This window comes from Cnephaeus nilssonii (assembly GCF_951640355.1).
Source record: "Cnephaeus nilssonii genome assembly, chromosome: 7".
Taxonomy (NCBI): Eukaryota; Metazoa; Chordata; class Mammalia; order Chiroptera; family Vespertilionidae; genus Cnephaeus; species Cnephaeus nilssonii.
Window position 1 is genome coordinate 66,462,125 of NC_137078.1, and position 6,622 is coordinate 66,468,746.

The following is a 6,622-nucleotide window of genomic DNA, read 5'->3' on the forward strand; positions in this document are numbered from 1 at the left end:
GCCAGGCCCAGTCCCCAGGGCCCTTCGGAAAAGGGGCTTGAGTCAGGGAGGATGCCAGGGGGTACATTATCAGATGCTCAGTCTCTTTCTTCAAGGGTGATTCCTGGAAGACATATAGGTTAGTTGGGTGCGTGAGAAGCATGAAAGCAAACTTTACAGGAAGGAAAAAGAGGGCCAGCACTATCACAGACCTCAACATGACAGGCACACCCTAGGACTGTGAGGTGCACAATGTGTGCCACTGAACACAGCAGCTCTAACAGACTTCAATGTTCAGAAGAGAATGAGGGGGCTCTCGCCTGAGTTAGAGCAGCACTAACCTACAAGCAATGGACAAGTCAGTTCACATCTCTGCACCTCAGTTTTCTCATCTGTAAAATGAGAGTAATTAGCCATTCTACATGAGGCAATCTATAAATTCACTCACATAATACCTGACATATAGGATCTACTCAATAAATTTCTGTTCCCTTTCATTTCCTATGTCAAGACATAGAATGCAGAAATAAGCAGCAAATCTGGACATTAGACAGAGCAGGCATCTTAGGGCTGGCTGGGAAAAACAAATAAAAATCTGCAATTCTGTTTGTCAAACTGCCTGCCCTCATTGAGCAAGACTCTGGCCTGGTTCCTTAGGCGCTTGGCTGACTCTGGCCAGTGTATACATGATTAGCCAGATGCTTGGTGTGCTCTCTCCCCCGCTTTCCTATCTTCCTTCTTCTTCATTTCCTTTATGTGCTCTATTCATGCAATGTGCACTTTATCAAGTACGTACTATTTCCAAGGCCCTGTGGAGAGGCCCTTGGTGACCTGGAGATGTCACCTGGAGATATATCTCTGCACGTGGGAAACTCATAGCCAGACTAGAATCAGGAGTCTAATTCACCAGGTGATCAAGCTTCTTTCCCTCATCTATAAAATGGGAATTATGGCAGTGTCTAGCTTGTAGAATTTTCTGAGGATTAAATGATAGAATTTGTAGAGCAGGATTAGTGCAGTGTGCAACCACATTACTAGTAAATGTTCAATGATGGCCAATTATAATATTATTAATATTTTTGTCATAGATGCAAGCAATTATAACACAAAGCAGATCATGGGTAAGGGACTAACAGTGCTGGAGAGGCCCACAGGAGGCAGAGTTCCGTCAGTGGGGGGCAGTGAAAACAGTGACACTGTCACCAGTGGCATCTCCTGCTTTCTGCACTGCATGGCCCTAAACCCAGAACACCAGCAGCACTGTAGGAAGGAGGTCTGTGAGATCCTCAGGGACAGGGACTCCTTCCAGTGGCAAGTGAGTCTGCCAGGGAGCCCAGTGTGTCCTGCTCAGCTGCAGGCTGTGTCTGTGCTGTCTGGTGTCATCGCAGATGACACAGGGCCATCCTGGAAACCAGGTGAAGTCCTGTTACCTGCAGTGCGAGGATGCTCCATTGAGCCCCTTCTCCAACTACTGAGACTTTTCTAGTGTGAGTAATGTAGGGAAGGTTGTCAACAGGAGGCCAATTTCTTAAATGTTGACTCTGATGGTAGAATGACTACCCCTTTGGGTTCCTGGAGAGAACAGGGAATGCTGGGAGAGAAAGAGATGCAAATTGAAGATGAACAGAGTTGGGAAAGCCAAGGGAGCTGATCCTTTCCCACCTTCCTTCTGATGGTCTCTTCTGATGAAGGAGAAAATGCTGTTTTCCAAAATCCAACAGAAACTTTGAATTATTCTGTCTCCCGGTTCAAGTTGAACTCATTAACACAACACCATTAATGCTGACCTTTCTTTGCAGCAGATTTTCTGGAAACCTCTCACACCTCTACCCCCACATTCCTCTCGCCCTGCCTTCTCCCCTCTTGGGCTAGACATTGGGCAGGGATGCAAAAAATGCTCAGCTGATGAAAGGAAGTTTAGATTCATTTAAAGGACACACACAATTCCAGGGTCTAAGATTTGGGGTATGAAATCTTCGTTACTTATTTTTATTGGTTGGATGTTGGAAATATTCCAGGGTGTCCAGCGACAAGTTAGGTGCTGTCAAGGGTGTATGTGGAAAGAGGAGGAAGAGGATCCAATTTGCTGTTCTTGGACATTTTTAGAGAGACTAACTCACATAACTAAAAAGCAAGAGAAACCCAAAGAATGAGTGACCCCATGTTGCAGGCAGAGAAATCAGAAGGGGTGGGGCTTAAGTTGGCTTTCTAGAAAGGAGTAAAACTCTGACAAAGGGAAAGAGAACAGGGCATTTTAAGTTGGGTAACAACGTGAAGACACCCTGGAGGCAGGGAGTTGACATTTTTTTTATTTTTCCTTCATTTTATCTTGAAGCAACTCAAAGGTATTTATTCAATAAAGTAGTAAAACACAAATGAAAAATAAGGACTGGGGAAGTGTGGGGGGAAACCTAGTGGCTCTTTAATAAGGTGTTGCATAGTAGTTATATTTGGACCTCACAATTGGGTCTGAGCTTCTTACTGGCAAAAGGTAATAGAGAAATATATATATTGCCAATTTTAATGCATTTATTACTTCATTAAACCTATGAATATTAGCCCCTGTTCCTTTCCATTCCAGCTCCAGAGGGAATTCCAAACAGAACCCAAACATCTCTCTTGTGGGGCTTCTGTGGGACTCTGAGAACACAGCAGTGACCTTGTCTTTGATGACTGGGTGCACACACACCCCTAGGGTCCTGGGCTTTCCTTCCCAGCAGTGAAGATGAGGGAGGGATAGAGAAATGTGGAGTCAGAACCTTGGATCTGAGCGGCACCCATGTCCAGTGTGGCCCCACCACTTGGTGCACTTGTGTTCCTCTGAGATTTGGTGTTGTGATGGTTGTGGAGGGGGGCAGTTGGAGCTGGAGCCTGCCTTCCCACAGAGCCCTGTGGCTCCCCTTCTCCAGGGATGATCTGGACAAGATGACCTACTCAACTATGTGCATCAATGAGAGCCTCCGCCTTTACCCACCCGTGCCCTAGGTATGCCGCCAGCTCAGCAAGCCTGTCCACTTTGTGGATGGCCGCTCTCTACCTGTAGGTGTGATGGCATGGCTTTGGAGCTCAAATGAGAGTTCATGAGGATGCTTCTCTGACACTCACTATGCCTTTGGCTCACTCTTTGCACCAATGGCGAAGAACCCATGCTTTGTGTTTGGCCTGGGTCAAATCCTGGGTCTATAACAGGAGTAAATTTCTCCACCTCTAAGCCTCTTTTTCCCCTTCTGTGAAATGGCTGTGAGGAGAGTACCTTCCTTGCAGGGTTGTTATTAGGACTAAATCATCAGGGCTGTCATGGACCACTATGCAGGTAGTGCCCTGAACAACTTCAGGAGGCACCATCCACACAGACTGTGATGCTATGCAGGGCCGACCCATACAACCATATTTGGGGGCTTTGTAGAGTGTTAAACTCTGTATCTGGCCCATGGTATGCAACCAATGACTGGTAGCGGTTACCACTGTAGCATAAGGTTATGAATAACTTGCTTTGAGAGTCAGTGATTCAAAAGCGGAAAGTATGTAGGTGTCCTGCTTGTGCTGGGGTAGGTTCAGTCCTTTCTAATTCCATTCCACGCATATCTGTCTCGTGTGCTGTGCCCAGTGCTGGCGGTACATGAAGTCGGTATGATGATGACCAAAAGCACTTGGATGGTGTCTTTGTTTAACTATATGTATGTGTTTTTGGAAAATAGCATAAGGAGAGCTGGCCTAAAGCAAAAATAATAATAAAGAGTACGACCCTGGGTCTGGGAGAGGCCACGCGCCCCTGGGTCCGGGTGAGGCCACGTGCTCCTGGGTCCGGGGGAAGCTAGATCCCGGGTCCGGGTGAGGCCGTGTGCCCCTGGATCCGGGTGAGGCTGGGTCCCGGGCCTGGGAGAGGCCACGCGCCCCTGGGTCCGGGTGAGGCCATGCGCCCCTGGGTCCTGGTGAAGCTGAATCCTGGGTCCGGGCGAGGCCGTGTGCCCCTGAATCCGGGTGAGGTTGGGTCCCGGGTCCGGGTGAGGCCGTGCGCCCCTGGATCCGGGTGAGGCCACGCGACCCTGGGTCTGGGAGAGGCCACGCGCCCCTGGGTCCGGGGGAAGCTAGATCCCAGGTCCGGGTGAGGCTGTGTGCCCCTGGATCCGGGTGAGGCTGGGTCCCGGGTCCAGGTGAGGCCACGCGCCCCTGGGTCCAGGTGAGGCCACGTGCCCCTGGGTCTGGGAGAGGCCATGCGCCCCTGGGTCCGGGTGAGGCCACGCGCCCCTGGGTCCGGGTGAAGCCGGATCCCGGGTCCAGGTGAGGCCACGCGCCCCTGGGTCCAGGTGAGGCCACGTGCCCCTGGGTCTGGGAGAGGCCACGCGCCCCTGGGTCCGGGTGAGGCCACGCGCCCCTGGGTCCAGGTGAAGCTAGATCCCGGGTCTGGGTGAGGCCGTGTGCCCCTGGATCCGGGTGAGGCCACGCGCCCCTGCGTCTGGGAGAGGCCACGCACCCCTGGGTCCGGGTGAAGCTGGATCCCAGGTCCAGGTGAAGCCGTGTGCCCCTGGATCTGGGTGAGGCTGGGTCCCGGGTCCGGGTGAGGCCGCGCGCACCTGGGTCCAGGTGAGGCCACCCACCCCCTGGGTCCGGGTGAAGCTAGATCCTGGGTCCAGGTGAGGCCGTGTGCCCCTGGATCCGGGTGAGGCCACGCGCCCCTGGGTCCAGGTGAGGCCTCGCGCCCCTGGGTCCGGGTGAAGCTGGATCCCGGGTCCGGGTGAGGCCGTGTGCCCCTGGATCCGGGTGAGGCTGGGTCCCGGGTCCGGGTGAAGCCGCGCGCACCTGGGTCCAGGTGAGGCCACGCACCCCCTGGGTCCGGGTGAGACCACGTGCCCCTGGGTCCGGGTGAAGCCGTGCCCCTGGGTCCGGCCGAGACCAAACCAGAGGGAGTCGGACCTGCATTACCACCATTTGTCCACCATCCAGAGCTGAGGGGTCAGTGCCAACATGTACACATAAGGAACTGGTGGACATTGATATTGGGTCTCAAAAGAACTGTTGGTCCAGAAAGAAACTCACTACAGACTGATTCATTTGCCTATCAGCATAACTATTATTGCTCGTCTCACATTCAGTTCTTATAAGTATATCTCTAGTGACACATGATCTCGCTCATCTAGGGGAAATGATGAACAACATAGACTGATGAACAAGAACAGAACCAGAAACAAGGAGGCATCGATCAGACTATCGGGCCTCAGAGGGAGGATAGGGGAGGGTGGGGGGAGGGGGGAGAGATCAACCAAAGGACTTGTGTGCATGCATATGAGCCTAACCAATGGTTAAGTTCAACAGGGGGTTGGGGCATCTGTGGGGAGGGGTGTGGGATGGGAATGGGGGGATGAGGACAAATATGTGACACCTTAATCAATAAAGAAATTTAAAAAAAATAATAATAAAGAGCAATAAATTTCTAAAGCAAGTCCCCAGGTAACCACTGCAAAGGTAAACAAATATGGAGTATGATTTCACAGGTATGTCTTCTGCCCTCCTGAGATGGATCTGTGTGGCTCTCATGTCCTTTTCAATGTCTGTGTCACAGTCACCTGATGCTCTGGGTGTATGGGCTTTGGCTGGGGAAGGTGGCAGAATGATAGAGCAGAGCTTCCTGGAAGATTTGGTGCTTAAATCAGGCCTTGAGGCTGGGTGAGGTATGAGGTGTAAAGAAAGAATTTTTGGGAGCACCTCAGGCTGGGGCCACAAGAGAAATCAGAGATCCTTCCCCAGTAGTCCCTGCAGCAGCTGCTTGAAGGCGACATATACCTCTAGGGTTCAAGATCTAAGGCCATTAGTGAGCTCTAGTCCAAGAATTAGACATGTATGGAAGGGAGGGCACCTGATGCCATGGGATGGTCACAAGAGGAGAATTATAGCCCTGGGATGTGGGGATGTTTCTATGTTGCCCTGGGATGGACCATCTTGAGACACATCTTTCCTGATATTGATGCCTCCCCTCTCAGAAGAAGGCCACAGTCTTGGAAGGTTGGCCATGGACACCTGCTTGCTCCTGCAAAGCCCTGTTAAGACCTAGACCTTCTTGCCCACCTAAAGCTGGGATGCAGAGACCTAGCCAGAGTGTTCACCATACCAGCAACCTCTCTCTCTGTCCTGGGCCTGGATAGACCTTTCTATGCACAAGTGAAGATAGTTTCAAAGCTGTTACCTGGGATCTGAGCCCAGTGGTCATAATCAACCCTGGCCTATGGGTGGAGCCCAACTTTAAGACTTGTCTCCTTTTCTTATCTTTAGACTGTCAGAAGGCCTGTGAGGCAGGATTGGAGGAAGTCATTATCCTACTTCAATATTAAGGGAAGGACCCTCTCAAGATGCTCATCAGGGAGACACGTGAGCTGAGCCTTCAGTTTCTGGATTCTTTGACCAAGAATCCATAGGTAGTGTTGACTCTGTCTGAAGGAATGTGTTGGTGAGAAATAGAGCTGAGAGTTCTGGAGCTAGAGGGAAAGCAGAGACTCCAAGTGGGAGGGGAGGACAGAGGTTGGGGAGAGCACCAAGATGAATTCCACTCCATCCTTTCAGCTCTCTAACACACCTTGCTCCCTCTCTGATCCCAGGCACTTGTGGCATGAGTGTGTGGAGAGAGTGTGGTGTGAGAGCACACATGGTG